The sequence below is a fragment of the Diabrotica undecimpunctata genome, chromosome 1 (genome assembly GCF_040954645.1).
Source record: "Diabrotica undecimpunctata isolate CICGRU chromosome 1, icDiaUnde3, whole genome shotgun sequence".
NCBI lineage: Eukaryota > Metazoa > Arthropoda > Insecta > Coleoptera > Chrysomelidae > Diabrotica > Diabrotica undecimpunctata.
The window spans coordinates 35,243,929-35,261,449 of record NC_092803.1 but is presented as its reverse complement, the minus strand read 5'-3'; the positions used below and the strand labels follow the sequence as shown (position 1 = coordinate 35,261,449).

Below are 17,521 nucleotides of genomic sequence, written 5' to 3'. Positions count from 1 at the left end.
TTCTATATAAATAATAAAGTTAAAAAGATATATTGTGCAATCTCGCTATTGGTGATTTGAGGATCTAGTTCTAATAGTAACTGCAATTAATAACGAAAAAAACAAATATTTATATATTCGTGTTTTATATGAATTACAAAGTTGTAAAATCCATAAAATAGTATAATAAAAATTTACTTTTTCAAAGCTTTTTCTCTGGATATTTAAAGAATATATTATAAGAACATGGCAACACTGCCAAACGCAAATATTTCTGCCAGTTGTTTATTTTGTGCTCGGTCAGAAGTCTCCTTCAGGTTAATAAAGCAAATTTATCTTATAGTGTGTCTATTAACCATAGTGCCCTTTTGTTAGTCGCCTTGTTTGTTTTATCTTCTTAAATATATTCCTTATATCCTCCCCTTTCATTTGATATGTCGCATGTTAGGATTCGATCAGTTGTTTATTTTAATCTCAGCCAGAGGCCTTCTTTAAGTCAATAAATCAAAATTTGTCTTAAAGTACATCTATTTTTATCCATAATGCTTTATGATATCTTGTATGTCGCTATACGTTCATTATTAACGAAAATACTCTGTAGTGCCCTTTTGGTAGTCGCGCCTTATTTGTTTTTTAATCTTGATATATTCGTTATATCATCCCCTTTCATTTCCTATGTCGCATGTTAAAATTGGATCCGTTGTTTATTTTGGACTCAGCTATAGATTCACAGATTATTTCACAGATTCCCAGAAATCTATCTACGTACAAAAACCAGCGAATGAAACCTTTTTGCATGTCTACCAAATAATTATAAACTAATATAAACCTTTACGAAAAAATAATCGTATTCGTCGTTTTTATGTTAGTGTCATTATCACTTTAAAAATATTACGAAATTAATAAAAAAAGTTTTATTTAATAGGTTTAATGTCATTCGGAGGACAGTAAATCTTGATAATATTTTTATTCACAACAATATTTCCAATGATTAGTTCTTACATGATTTGGTTATGTTTACATAATATGGAACTTATTGTTGCAGACTAACATGCTGTTGAATAATTCTCGTCTGCAAAAAATTAAAATCCTTACCGAGAAATTGCTGGCGTATAGATCTAATTATGAAAGAAGAAGAATATTTAAATATTTAAATAAAGAAGAAAGCAATTCAAATTTCAATCTCAAAAGATCTCAGACCTAAATGAAATCAGTTTGAACCTACAGGAATTAAAAAATAATGGTTATAAAAACCATGACCACTTAAATGATAAAGTTACGAGTTACAGTGTTACCAGTGTTACAATTTTCAAAGATATTGGAAAATATAAGTCCAAATATTCAGCATATTGATAAAAGACGGTATTCCCCATCTTCACGAAGCAGCCAACAATCTTTCAGAGATTTTTCACCAGTTTCTGATGCAGATCCGACATAATTACCGTCTTTGGTAAGGAAGTACTTCCAAACCTCAATGATACTCGCTTATTCTCGTCCCCGTCCTCGTCAAGTGGTACATCAACATCCAGTTATTCTTCTTCTTTAAGTACAAGCTATTTAAATTCAAACAACGATGTTAGAGAAGTAGATTACAACATCCACGATTCAAATAGCGTTCAGGGTTGTTTAAAAGCACAAAATACTCATGTAATGAAAAAGAAAAAAAAAGGTATAGTGTCAGTCTTATTATCAATGAGTGATGTAATGAGAAATTGGTATCTGACCTTAACTACATCTCGCAGGTACTTTAAAATACGAGTTTTTCAGGGTTATTTTTTAAATATCTGACATTGAGTATTTAAAAAACAACTCAATTTATTAAATTATGATACATATTGGAAAGATCTTTGATGTCAGTCTTGTTATTGATAGAATTTTGATCTTTTTGTAAGTATGTGAATCATCTTCAACATGCACTTTTTATTGATTTTGTTCTTTTTCCAAAATCTACAGTAGAATATTTCTATTTCAATTCAATAATTAATGCTCAAAATCATTTAGTTTTTGTCTCTACAACTTGGACTAGTGCGCCGAGCTGACAGGAGAACCAGCCAAACCCGAGCCGATTCGGTTACTCGAAAAAAACAGTCAACGTTACTCATGTTTTTGATTGTAAACAGCGATTTTTTTTCTAAAATAAAAAATTATTTCCTCATAAAATATAGGCCTCTAACTATTGAACAACATCCATTTTAATTCTTAATTGGTATCAATACAGCAGCCGTGATTAAAAAAAATAAGTTAACTCCACTTCTATTGGTCGTAGAAAACTTTTTTTTAATATTTTTCTTTACTTTGTCATCGAGTGCCAAAGTCTGTGGACTAGTACGCACTCCGATGCGCATCGCCCCGTCTCGAATTTTCCTATTGGCTATTGATCTGGAAATCTCTATTTATCGCTCGAAGAGCACATATAAATATTGGCGATTTTCAGGTCAGCCATAATAATTACTAAAACACTTAACTGGGAACCTGATCTAAAGGCAACTTTAGATAGGGTCAGGAACCGAGCCCGACTCCTAGTACCACTATGAGGGACGTTTGGTAAAACAAACAACAAAACTCTCACACATACTTACAAAATATTCATTCGACCCGTTATTGAGTATAAGTCAAGCTTATATTGCCTTCTTAAGGGTTATCAATGAGAAGGCTGTCTGCTGCGGAGCGCAAAATTTTGCGTAGAACGTGCAGAAAACGTTGGAACTTCCCCTCCCGTGAAATCCATCAAACAGCAAACACCACCCCCAATATCGAGAGAATAAAAACTCTCAACAGGAACTTTACTCTCAAAACTATCAACAGCCCCTTATCTATCACGCAAAATACCCTAAAAAGTTCCTGTTCTTTCCGCGTTCACGTATCCACCCGGAAGCCCAAAAACAAACATCTTCATCCACCGTCTATTTTAATGCAGGCCTGCATTGACGAACTTCCGTACCTAACCCTATCCAATCATTTTCCCTACCCCGGACAGGGGGAGATTGGTTTTTGCGGTTTCCCAATCTGACTACTCAACGATACCTGTCCGTCCCTGAGAAAATAGCCGCAACTATTTTCTCACCCTAATCGACAGCCGCCTAAACCGTCTATCGATCTCCGACGAGGCCTGGCCGTTAGCGAGGACAATCGATAACAGAATTACAGTGCAATACACTAGTTCTGAAGTCGATTGCAAACGCAAAAGCGGCTGCAGGAACAATGGTTACTAGAGAACATGGTTTCGGAGACTGTCGATTGGGACTCTTAAGTGGGTGATCGACGAGCGAGCCATAACACCGCGGTTTTAAGAACGACGGTTTTACTCGCGGCTCGTTGGTGCTGATCGACTAGCGAGCAAAACAGTCATTGTCAACCGTCCACAGCTAACATGTCGTGTTCAACTGAAAGTGAAGTTTTATGTTACCTCGCTATAGCATACTACGAAATTACAAGAAAAAAGCGAAGACACCCTAGACGTTGGGTAATTAAAAGTTTAACATATGCGGTAAGTCGAGTTGTTTTGTTCACAACAAACAAACACAAACACATTCAAACTGGAAAGAACACCTAATCCAGTCAAACTTTCGCCCCTGACTCCCTGGCTCGATAGTGACTCCACACAACCCCCAGGAGAAGAAAGAAGAAGAAGAAAGCTACACACACCAGTGGTTTTTGGGTCTGATTGCTATTTGTACTCCAACTAGAAACATTCAACTCAAGCCTGAAGAGGGTCTACCGACACTAAACGGGCACAAAAAATGTTTATCTCATCCACACATAATAAAGCTCCTTAACCTATCCCTAGAGAAAGAACATTTACTGAGGTCAGCCAAGTCAGTCCCTCACGCGCTCTCCGAGAGCTTAGTTCTCTTGGGGCGCTGCTTCATGTACAAGTCCATACCCAGTAAATGGACTTGGGTAGGGGAGCTCTCGATACCATTATTCGAAGCCCTCAACAGAGCATCCGAGGACCGGAAAGTGTTTGAGAACCTTTCATATTCCCCCGATATGACAACTTCAGATATATACTTCATCTAATTTACTTACCGTTAAAAGTCATCCGCGGCATAGCCCGTGAGGTCACATGATACCAACACGAAATATTTAGGCGGTAGGTGTGTTTTTTTTAGAATCACTTTGCCGAGTACACTGGCATTACAGCCACTAGACATATTTTATTATATACGCGCAGAAATAATATTTAAAGATTTCTATTAATGTTAACTTAAAGAAATACATAATAATATGTTTCAGTTAATTTGCATAAATGCATTATAAACTCTTTTTATGAAGAACATGTGTTCGGAACACACTGTAACTGTAATCGAAAATTGGTAACACTTATTTGACAGTTGTTGCGGTGTTGACACTTTTTGTACTTTATTAATTTGAATTTTAAAGTGAATACCTCTTGTTTTATATTTTTACCTATTTATTAAAATATGTTCTTTTTAGAAAAAAATTAGTGTGTTTTATTTCAAAATGTCACGTAAGAATTTAAATAGTCGTTGTAAAGATGTGGTAGCTTCTTTGATTCATTATTTTGAACAGGAACGTGATAATAACGGCCCCATTCTACCCTTAACTGCTGTTAGAGTTAGTAACAGCAGTGTAGAAGTATGTAAATGTATGTTTTGTATATTATTGTAGATGCTTAAAATATACATTCTTGTTTTAGCGTGTAGCTGCAGCTTTAAATTTACATATTTCAACTGTGAGTTCTATTTCTCGGGCCGTAAGAACTAATACACTTCTATCACCGCCCAAAAAACGTACCAGGCCTTAGAAAGTTACCAATACTAATTTAATAAGTACAATTGAAATTCGTAACACAATTTACAGTATGTATGAACGAAGTAAGTATACTTTTCGTTAGATATCGTAAGTTGAGAGCGTAGGCACCGTAGGCGCAAAATTTCGGATGAACATTTTTTAAATGCATTAATTTTTTTCGAATCCTGAGAAAACTAATAAATATTTCTGAAAAATTTAAACCCAGAATGCAAAACTACATTATTACCGTAAACCGAAATTGATTTAAAATGGATTCAAGATTTTTTTATACTTTGGCAACTATGTCAACTTCCATCTGTGTCAATGATAATGACGTGCAGCGGTAAGTAAATTAGATGGACTGTAAGAAACAATAAGTTAAAAATGTGTGTAGAGTATAGGGAGCGCTGTGTAGCTTATTTAGATTACAACGCAAAAGTCGCCCCTGTTTCACAGAAATAAATAAGAGGTTAAAAATCTTTTTAGGGTCGATTGTTCGAACGCTAATCAAAACTTGATTGTAATCAAATATTTAATTAAAATTAAATACGTCACATTTTGAGGTTATTTTAACGGATTTATTTTATTCAATTTTATTATTTGCTTTTTATTTTAAAATAAACCATAATTAAACTCTTTCCCATATTAATTTCATGTTTTTATTTACAAATCAATAATAATAATAAGCAATTTTTAATAATTTTGACAGCTGCTGTGACGTATTTGATTGTAATTAAATATTTGATTACAATCAAGTTTTGATTAGCGTTCGAACAATCGGCCCTTAAGCAATTATTTTTATTCCCACAAAAAAAATAATTGACGAACAAGAGAATTAGAGTAAAATTAGATAAAAAAAAGTTCAGGCAGTGTAAAATTTATACAAATATTTAAGAATTTTTATAAAGAATTTAACGTATCTCGAAAAGAAATTGACCAATTGGATTAGGAAGTGTCACTGGATTTGTAATAAAAGGTGCTATAATATAATGCTTTCTGTATAAAAAAAGAATTTTTACAAAAGCTATTTCAAAAATTAAAATAGTGAGAAACTCACATTTTTGGAATTCAATTATTAATTTTGCATAAACTATTGAGTCTTTAATGTAGCGTAGCTCAATGTGAAGCTTTTTTATGTACTTTAATTCAATATTCTGCTCATTTTACCTTAAGATATTGATTTGATACAATAAAAATAAAATCAATCAAAAAAATACCGTTTTTTGAACCTTATAAAAGCCATAAAAATATTGTAACCAACAGTTTGGAGTTACAAATTGGAGGCTACTCCAGGCATTGTCTTTTATTACTCTGTGCTCCTTTCAAAAATTCACTAATTAATGTACAATATTTTCTCTAAAGCTGGACTATAATTATTTCCCATGCAATAATTATCTTAAACACAAAATTATTATCAGTGTTCTGAAGCTATTTTCTTGTGCCATCTTAATGCAATTTATCATTTTTATTGGGAATAAGCCACAATTTTACTTTAAAATGAGTTTATTTGATATTCTATTACATCTATTTTATCTAAAATTAAACCTAACAATGATGAAGAAAGAACAAAAAATGTATTTATAAAATATCTTATGAATGCGAACATGTTTATTTAAGTGGACCATCATGACCATTAAATGTTAGAATAAGTGAACATCAATCTTATATTAGAAATAAATAATATGATAGATCTCAAATATGTAAATACGCATTCGAAAATGAACATTGAATTCAATGGAAAGACTACTGGATGCAATTGCTCAGCAGAATTCCATCCAGTAGGATCTGGATTACCATATTAAAAGAGGAAATCGATAGAGAGACAATACCACTATTAGTAAATCAATAAAATATCGAAGATACATCATTTATGTTTAAAAATAACGTAAGTACATATAAAATCAGAATTTAGTGTTAATATTGAAAGTAAACTAAATGTAGGACCAAATACTTACCATGTCGGGATAGAATCATGAGGGTTTTTTCCTCATTATATACTTTAGATTACTAACAGAAGAATTTTACTGTCATCATTGCATGTGGTTTATTTTTAGAGACAATTCACATGCTATGGTTAAAATTCTGAAAGGTAATCTTAACTAAGTTTAAAGTAGATTTCATGTAATCGAATGAACTATCTTCCAATAAAGTCTTCCCAGGAACACAACTCAAAAATATAGACAATATTATTTCAAAGTCATCTACTTTAAAATCTACAATATATGTCTGAATTGTCAATATGAAAGAATCAGATACAATTTAATTGCTAGAAGAATTTTTTACTAAGTAACAAAAACAAGATTTGTTTAATTCATATTTTGTGTTTTGAAAATAATTTTCGAAGTAGAAATCGAAACGTCAAACGAACTTATTTTAGTAGTAGTTAAACAAAGTAAAATTGTGGCTTATTCCCAAGAAAAATAGTAAACCACAATAATTATTATCTACTTAAATATAGCCGATCTCTTATTAAATTCTGATGTCTGGCAGAAATTTATACTTGACGTGGGTAAATTTAATATACAACCTTCATAATAGATTAAAAGAAGAATTATTACATATTATGAAACCCACATACTGATCAAAGTTTGACTAAAACATTTTAATAAGTGCTTAAATATATTTTGCATCGATTATTGGATTGAAATGTACAACATCGTAGCCTTGCATTTATCATTTTTTTTTGCCTTGTACCATGGAGTTTGACACCGTTAAATCGTTAATCGTGTTTTCGAAACCTGTAATAGCCTTTTAGTTACAGAATCTCTTAAAGATACAAAAATATCTTATGTAACTAGTTATATATATATATATATATATATATATATATATATATATATATATATATATATATATATATATAAGAAATACTGGATATTATTGACTGTCGATATAAACAAACAACACAGTTTATTAGGGCTGCAGTCAGTAGGTTTGGCCGGGATGTTATAGAAACACTCTTTTGACTTTTGGTCGAGCTTTCGGAATTCTTTTATTCCTTCTTCAATATATATATATATATATATATATATATATAGTCCATTGACGAAAGTTTCGTAGCCATGAGTATTTCTTCCTACCAATTTCACTTTTTCCGTCGATCTTTTCGTTGAGTATCAACTGCATTATCCTATATTTGCTTCCTCTCATTATATGCCCCAGGTATTCGAGTTTTCTCTTTTTTATTGTCTTTATTAAGTCGCCGTCACCTTGATCAACTCTGTTCAAGACTTCTCTGTTTGAAATGTGTCAAACCCATGATATTCTGAGCATTCCACGATATAACCACATCTCAAAGGCTTCTAATTTGTTCAACATGTTAACCTTCATAATCCAGGTTTCACATCCATACAGTAATATAGGATACATATAACATTTTAGAAACTTAATTCTCAGCTGTAATTTCAGCTGAGAATTGTTCATAATAGATCTAAGTTTCATAAATGCTCCCCTTGCAATTTCTATAAGAATTTTAATTTCTTCATCCGGATTTAATGTCTCGTTTATCCAATATCCTAGATATTTAAAATGGTTAACTTTTGTTATCGATTCATTATTGACAATTAGTTGTATAGCGCCGAGGTCTTGTTTACTAATCACTATTTTCAGCCATGATCGCGGTGTCATCTGCATATCTGATGTTGTTAATAGTTTCTTCCACGATTCCAACTCCACATTGCCTTCCAAGGCTTCGTTAAAAATTATTTCTGAATAAACGTTAAACAAAGTTGGGGACAACACACAACCCTGTCTAACACCTCTTTGAATACAAATTTTGTCTGTTTCTTTGCCGTCTACCAGAATAGAAGCTTCTTGAATCCAATATAGATGTTGTAAAAGTCTCAGATTTTCTCATATATTCCAATCATTTCTATATATTCGAACAGCCTACCATGTTAAGCCATATCAAACGCCTTCTCAAAATCTGTAAAACAGGCGTAAATTGGTTTCTGTACTTCCCATGATCGTTGAAGTAGTGTTAGCATTGAGAACAAAGCTTCCTTTGTTCCCAATCCTTCTCTGAAATCGAATTGTTTATTTCCCATTGTGTCTTCACATTTCTGCTTGATTCTATTAAGAATTATCCTAAGAAGTAGCTTGAGAGAGTGACTCATGAGACTAATTAGTCTAAAGTCTTTATATGATGATGTATTAGGTTTTTTTAGAAGTGGGATAAATGTAGACTCCAACCTTATTCGTGGCAGTGTTCCAGTTTCGTATATGTGGTTATAAATGTTTGTTAGTTCTGAGACATTGTCGTCGTCTAGAAGTTTGAGCCAGTCTGATGGTATTTGGTCAGGACCTGGAGATTTCCCATTTTTGCTTTGTTTGATGGCTTTCTCTACTTCTGCTTTTAAAATACTAGGATAAGGATTCGTATACTTTGTGGTGTTAAGTGGTGGCCTCGTATCCAGGAAGAGCTCTTCTATGTAGTTGGTCCATTCTTCCTTTTTTTCGTTTAAGTTGAGAATAATTTTACCTTTGGAGTTTCTTATAAAGTGAGGAGTTCTTTTTCTCTGAGTGTAGGTAATTTCTTTAAGTTTTTTGTGTACATTAAACTCGTCATGTTTTCTTTGTAGTTCTTCCATTTCACGACATCTCTGTTCCATCCAGGCCTCTTTTGCTCGCTTACCCTCATATCTTATTTGTCGATATATTTCTCTATATGGAGTCTCATCTTTATTTTTACAATTTCTTCTTTGCTGAATAAGGTCTGGTATGTTATCGGTCATCCAATCCTTTATCTTTACTGGCTGTTTTTCTAATTTCAAAATTTCGTCTGCTATGGTAACCATGGCGGAATTCATTATATCTATATTTTGTCCGATATTTTCTTGTTCAGATCTTTCTAGCTGGATTTTAAAGTCATGGTTTATCTTATTTCCGAACTTATCTGCTATTTTGGCATTTCTTAGAAGTCGATTATTATGTTTTTTCTGAGCTCTAGGGGTTTATTATTTTTAATTTTAGTTTGAATCCAGCACAGAGCAGATTATGATAAGTTGCTGCGTCTGCACTTGGTAATGTTTTTTTAGATGTAATACTGTTTCTAAACCTTCTGTTAATGATAATGTAATCGATGGGTCCAGCTTGTGAACGCAAATTGTCTTTAAAATCATGAAAATTCTTTTGCAGACTACAGTTATTCAATAATTTTTGGCAGTAAAGTTGGGACGAGAAAAAAATTTTTGTAAAAGGCCTTGTTGATACAGCATTAATTAATCTCCGCAAAACAGGTAACTAACAATAGTTTTAAACATTGTAATAGGTTTATTAAAAGTAAATTTGATTTTAGAAGCCATTGAGAAACAGTGAAAAGGCACCCTATGTTTTCATTTAAAAAAGAATAACATACGACTTCGGGTATGTAAAAAATGTTTTTAGAGACAGTTTGTGTAGGATAGTGGAGTGTAGCAAGTTGGGTAAAAGTAACCCAAACTTAAAAGATTGAGACATTAAATACTAATTGTAAATCCGAGCCAATAAAAAATAAAAAGTTCCTAATTAACTTTTTCCAAAAATTGCCTAAACTTAAAGCTATTATTGCCGTAAAAAAACATCTAAATTGTATTTTATAAACTATATATGTAAATTGTTATTTTTTTGACTGCAATATATCAATATTTTTTAGGAAGGACCAGTGTGACATCTGCACAGTGTACCTGTGTACCAAAATTGCAGGTATCAGCTTCGTTCTATAAAAAGAAACTTAATGTCCACAACTTGTGCTTTTTTAATCTTGTATCAAATAAGGGTGACTGTTACATCTGGCATGAGGGAGCTGGCAATATAAAAGCTTCTAACTTCACATCAATTATCATTCATTAGATTGAGAAGAATGTAACACAACAAACCAAAGAAGTTTTTTTTTTCTGATGGCTGCAATTACCAAAACAGGAATTTAACTTTGAGTAGTGCTTTATCCAATTTTGCAGCAGCAAAAAACATTCAAATTTGCCAAAACTATTTGGAAAAAGGGCACACTAAAATGGAGTACGAGTCGATGCATGCTTGCATCAAGCGTCAGCTGAAAAATAGCGACATTTATGTACCTGCGTGTTATGTGCAAATTTTTATAAATAAAAAATTACATCATCCTTATGATGTTCATTACCTAGATCATCATTTCTTTAAAGATTATTCCCAGATTGGAACATACCCCTCAATTCATCCAGATAAGAAAAAAGGTGATCCTACCGTCACAAATTTAAGGTGTCTAGCATATCGTCCGAATGGTCTTATAGAATACAAATTGTATTATGAAGATGACTGGAAACTGTTACCACAACGAACAAACAAAGAAAAAGCAAACAATGCTCCGCCATTATCATGACTTACTCCGCCAAAAATAACACTTTCTAAATTTAATGCTTTGCAGGATCTTAAATACTTTATTTCTTAAGACTTTCGACATTTTTATGAGTCTCTTTCTCACAAGTAAATAGTGGATATTAGCCAATTATAAACTATCACAATATTCACTTTGATTTTTTTCTATTTTTTACTCGTTCTCATAAGCAAAATTTAATTTAATAGTGAATCGCAGCAAGTATTACAAACTATGCAAATTTTGGTTTTGATTTTTTTACTTTTTAAGTATGAAGAATGATTATCACTACTTGTTTTTAAGAATCTGTAAATGTAATATAATAATTTAATTAAAAATAATTTAATTTATTGCTTTTTTACAACATCGTTAGTCAGATTTTCAGTTACAAAACCTAGGAAGAATGTTTTTTTATGAGTCAAAACCTCGTAAGTTTAATGACAGTTTAAGATTTTAAGTTGCAAAACCTCGTAAGTGGCTTTTTGACAAAAAATAACAATATTACTGAATTTTACTCAATAGTAATGTAATAGTTACCAAAAATGAAACCTGCACACAAAAAATTAAAAAACTAAATGTTAAATACAGATGCCAAAATATTTTTCGTCTCTCCTGTAAAATTACATTAAACTGACTTACGAGGTTTTGCAGTTTAACTCTCGTCATGATAATATATATTATATTAAAAGATGTAGAAAAATTGAAAGGCACAGGAAAATTAGTTAATTGATGAAAAAATAAAAAACGAAATTATTCATTTTTGGGCAGATCATAACTGAAGCAGTTCATCAAAAACATACTTATAATAGGCCTGTGGGTTTGAGAAATTTAGTAATGATTACTTTTACAGGTATAGTGACTGACAACGAAATATATATGGCAATAAATCTGCGTTCGCAAAATTTAAGAATTGCGGCCTAGGAAACCATATTACATTTCGAATAAACTTTACCGAAAGGAAATTATATACTTTTTGGCATATATTTCAATGCAGTAACATTAATGGATAAATTAAATAAAACTTGAGTGTATGGAATGGGTAGTCTTGAAGAACAGATTATAAGCACCTGTAGTCTTAAAAAATGACAAAAATGACAAAATGCCACCTAGAGGCGAATCTGAACAGTTTATTAGATGTGATAGTCAAATAAGTCTTGTTAAGTGGAAAGACAATTAAGTTATCCTGATGTTATCTAATGCACAATAAAAAGATGGTGTAAATCTGAGAAACGGTATCATGCTCTAATATTGTTAAAACATACAATCAGAATATAGGCGGGGTCGACACATGCGATCAAATAATGGAGTTGTACATAGAGAACATATTTCAAAACTCGTAAGTGCACATTAATAGTTATCCTACACTTATTTGGATAAAGTATATTAGGAACTGTAGGACTAATAGTTCTCACATGAAACATGATGAAAGACAAAGAAAATGAAGACAGTTTTGGAAATCTTCAAAAGAAAATGAAACGATTTCCGGTAAACTTACCTAAACAAGATCAAAGTTACGATAGTTATGAATATTGGCCTCTGCATAATGATTTACAAAACACACTCTATTGTCGGTTGGAAGCTTGCCAAAGCGTTCACGCATACGTTGTAGTAAATGTAATGTTTGCTTATGTTTAAGCAAAAACAAAAATTGTTTTAAGGCATTTCATACGCGGTAGTTTAAAGTAATATACGTCAGTAGCGCACCTAGAATTTGCCTCTGGGGGGGGTTTTGGTTGGTCACCAAAATTTTTTTTATGATGTTACCCCTATTTTGATTCCTTAAAATGTGTAAGTAACAGTATCGGAATAGGGTCCTGGGGGGGTTTTAACCCCCAAACCCCCCCCCTCGGTGCGCCACTGATATACGTTTGCATTATGTATTAATTTGTTCAATATAATATCTGTCAATATTTTTAGTAAAATATTTTAATATTATCTTTATAATACATATTTACTCACAATTGTGCGGATGTTTTGTATGACACCAAGGCACACAATTGTGAGGGTCTGAAAAAACGTCCCGAAGGTTCTTAAAAAATTTTGAAAAAAATTGACTGTCATAAAATTAGAACGTGTTTAGAATTTATACTTACTTAATCAGTAGAACCCATTTGTACCTTTCCTTGTTGGGCCGTTTACAATACAATTCATTAAATTACAATATTTGGCAGTCTTCTGAGGTGTCCTAGCTCTTAACGAACTTTCTCCATTCCTTCCTATTGGATGCCATCTGTGTTGCTTCCTGCCAAGTCTTACCCTTACTCTGCAGTATCTGCGAGATGTCACTGTTCCATTCTTTAATGGGTCTTCCTCTTCTGTTCTTCCTTATTGGTTTGGCGTTCCACACCCTTTTTACTTGTCTATTATTGTCCATCCGGATTAGATGGCCGAACCATGCTAATTTTTTCTTCTTGATTGTGTCGAGTATGGGTTTGATTTTGAGTCTTTCTCTTATTTCTTCATTTCTGATTCTATCAGTTCTTTTTACTCCTATCGTTCTTCTGAGGTATTTTAAATCTGCTGCCTGAATTCTGCTCTGATGTCTTTTGTTTAACATCCAATTATCTGCTCCATATGTCGCTGTAGGTCTATATATTGTTTTGTATATTGTCATCTTGGTCTTTGTTCATATTTCTTTGTTATTAAGGAATCCTCTATTTAGTGCTTTGAATAGTTTTCCTGTGTTTTCCATTCTGTTGTTAAGATCATCCTCGATGTCTCCTTTGTTGTTGATTACTGTTCCTAAGTATTTGTATGAATTTGTCTGTATTATTTTTTGTTGGTCTATCATTACTTCTATTTGATCTTCCGTCCCTTGTTTCCTTGATATTTTCATTATTTGAGTCTTCTCTTTGTTTACGTTTAAGTTGTATTTGCTTGCTTCTAGGTTCCATTTTTCTATGTTGTATTTCAGTTTTTCTGCAGTTTCCGCAATTAATACTATGTCGTCTGCAAATATACACATCTTAGCATTTATCATTTGCATTTTGTTCCAACCGATGCAGTATTTCTTGAATGTTTTCTTACATTCTTTCACTATCTCATCTATTACATTTATGAATAGTACTGAGCTGAGACTTCCCCTTGTCTAACTCCTTGGGTTGTTTCAAATGGTTCTGACTGTATATTTAATATTCTTACTGTATTTGTTGTTTTCATGTATATACTCTTTGTTGCTTCTATCAATTCTTCACTTACTTGTTTCTTCTTTAGGCTTTCCCATATATCTTTTCTTTTGACTGAGTCGAATGCTTTTTCCATGTCTATAAAGCTCAGATGTATTTCTTTATTTTTCTTTAAGGCTTTTTCTATTACTTGTTGCATGGTGAATATATGGTCTTGTGTGTTGTGTCCTTTCCTGAATCCACTTTGTACATCCTCTAATTTATGTTCTATTTCTTTTCTAATTTTCCTTTCTATTATGGTTTCGTATACTTTTGCTGCTACACATAGTAGTGATATACCTCTATAGTTCCTACAGTCTCTTGTGTTTCCTTTCTTGTATATAGGTATAATTACTGCATTTGTCCATTCTCTGGGTATTACTTTTCTCTTCCATATTAGGTTATATATGTATAACAATTTTTCTTTTGCTTTTATTTCTATATATTTCATCATTTCTGGTGCTACTTCATCGCTTCCTGGTGCTTTTCCAATCTTTATCTTTCTTATTGCTTCTTCCAGTTCTTCTTTTTCTATAGTTTCTGGATTTTCCGTGTTTCTCATGGATACTCTCCTGTTGTGGCTTTCCTTCTCCATTGTATTTGCTTGATTTCCATTCAGTATCAGCTGAAAATGTTCCCTTCATCTTTCCATTATTGTCTTATCGTCGTTTATTATTGTTCCTTTCTTGTTCATTATCTGTTTCAGTTTCGTTTCTTTGTTGCTTCTTAGGTTTTTCAGTGTTCTGTAAAATAATTTTACGTTTTCTTTGCTGTTTTCTTCCATTTTTTCTCCGAATTTTTCCCAACTTTTCTTTTTCTCTTTCTTAACTATCTCTTTAACTTTTGTTCTTTACAATTTATAAATTTAATTAATTTTGTATTTTTTTTTCTATTTTGAAAATGTTCAAAAAACAAAAATTAAATAATTAATTTTTTTTAATGCAATATTTGATATTTATAATCTTTATATCCTCATATACAGTCCATTTTATTTATATTATGAAAAAAAAAGAATGCAAGTTTTTCTTTATTTTTAAATTTTGTATACTTTTATTATTCTTTTTAATACAATACTTGATATTTACTTCAATTATGTTTCATTTATTAAGTATTTTTATTTATAATAGTTAGAGAAAGTTAAATATTGATTGTTAAAAGAACATTAACTGAACAATAAATATGTCAGAGACTTGTACCACGTTGTAAGTACATATACTTTGTGTGTATTTTAGCTGGTTATCTATAAATTTCGTCACAGTAGTTTTCAGATATGTTCGAGGCGTCAAACGCGTTTAATGACCCATATTTATCGTCAGACAATTTTATTTTCGTGATTTTCTTATTTCTAAGCTATTAGTTTAAAAAGACTAGCAGTATCCATAAATTTTCGATATGTCATAAAATCGACATGTTTCGGGAAAATTATTGGTAAAACGATCCAGAACCTCAAAAAGTCGCAGAGGAAAACCGTGTCAGACTCCAAGTCTGACACGGTTTTTTTACTACGAGTAAAAAGACGAAATCCAAAATATATGCGGCTATAAAAAATCCAAAACCAAAATGTGTTTGCGCCTTAAGTTAGAATACGCGAGGCTAATCGAGTCTGTCAATGACTGAGTAATAGCTGAGATAGTGTATTGTAACTGAAGGCGATAAGACGCTGAAAAGCCGGAACTTATTATAAATATGGTACAATTAATAATTACATATGATAATTTCGAAAATATTTAAGTAGATAACAAAATCGCTAGATTTCCGGTAAGATTTTTGTGCAACACTTTCATTTATTTTAGTCTCATTTTGCGGTTGTGATCTTATCACGGATAACCGTCGAAAAAATTAAAAATTACATTAGTGGTATCATGTATGATGCAAGCTTGAAACTGCTGTGGACATTGTCTTCATTGATAAGATAAGATTTAATAATCAAAATGTATTATTTATTTTTAATCCATTTAAAAACCATAAATATTAAAATGTAAAATGACAAAGATGTTAAAATTTAAAACATTCAGAGAAAATCGCAAAAATCTAGCTAAACAATTGTAAAAATTGTTGATTAAAGCTCTCATTGGAACTGGATCACATAGGAAAATTTGACAATGAATAACTAATAGTATTCTAATAGTCAGATAAAATAAACATTACTTACTTTGAAACTTATATGTCGTACTTTTAACGAGTTGTCACTCACTAGTCACTTCACCAGTATAATCATTGGTCATGGTTCGCCAAAACACAGCATAGAGCATAGACAGACACAAAATGAGTATTAATAATTGCTTGCTTGGTCAAGGTTAACTAACGTAATCCACTATTATAGTATATATAGATATTTCATGTTAACATTATTGATGTAATCGTACGCGTTAAGCTCCTTTCACATAGACTACAATTCAAAAGTTGTGAGATATATATATTTTTTTTTTTATTTAAAAAAACAAAGTCGCATCCACCCAAAGGTTATTAGCGACATTCCTGTAACATTTGTAATAATATTAAATTTAACATTTGTAACAATCAATCATTGTAACAATTAATTACAATTTGTGGACAATTGAACATTTGTAACAATTAATTAAGTTAAATTTTGTGTAACATATTTATACATTTTAAGTAACCTAATAAATTATTCGGAACTAAACTTTTGTTGAGGAGTGCTTTCGGGTTATTTGGCAAATTGTAAGACTGTCTTTGATTTACATATTTAGGACAGTCTATCAAGAAGTGCTTTATACTGTCTACTGTATTGCATGTTTCGCATTTTGAAGGTTCACTATTTGAGAAGAGATAGGCATGAGTATACCTACAGTGTCCAAGTCGTAGACGTGTAATAATAGTTTCGCATCTTCTACTTCTGGCTGTGGACATCCATAAAAAAATTTGATGATTCTGAGTTTCGAACTAGAGTCATTCCACTCCCGATTCCACGCACTTAACACCTTATTTTTGAAATAAACTTTTACATCGCCTGCGATACTCCGACACTCTGTTTCTGATGCGTCACTGGTGATAGCGTTACGCGCACTAGTATCTGCTTCTTCATTCCCTTCTATGCCTATATGAGATGGTATCCATAGGAAGTGAACTCTTCTGCAATTTTCTTGAGCTTTCATTAATTCAGCCCTGATAATTTTCTCAATGGGGTGTTTAGGGTATACATTTTGCATAGCTTGGACTGCGCTGAGAGAGTCAGAAAGGACTAGACAACAAGGGATGTTTTTAATATTTACTTGCTGGATGGCTTTGAGCAAACCAAATAGTTCTGCAGTATAGATGCTGGAATTTAGAGAAA

At 32.0% G+C, this 17,521-nt stretch overlaps 1 protein-coding gene across 3 annotated transcripts in view; it reads right to left on the bottom strand.

The window, feature by feature from the left end:
* The window catches only part of LOC140447703 (lipid droplet localized protein-like), a 39,967-nt gene extending 23,432 nt beyond the window's left edge, over positions 1-16,535 (bottom strand). The window contains exon 1 of one of the 3 annotated variants that reach the window (XM_072540508.1): positions 16,379-16,535. The gene's annotated coding sequence lies outside the window, so the exon portion shown is untranslated. The remainder of the gene's footprint in view (positions 1-16,378) is intronic. The other 2 variants (XM_072540516.1, XM_072540520.1) reach the window with 2 other exon arrangements.
* Between the last annotated feature and the right edge of the window lie 986 nt (positions 16,536-17,521).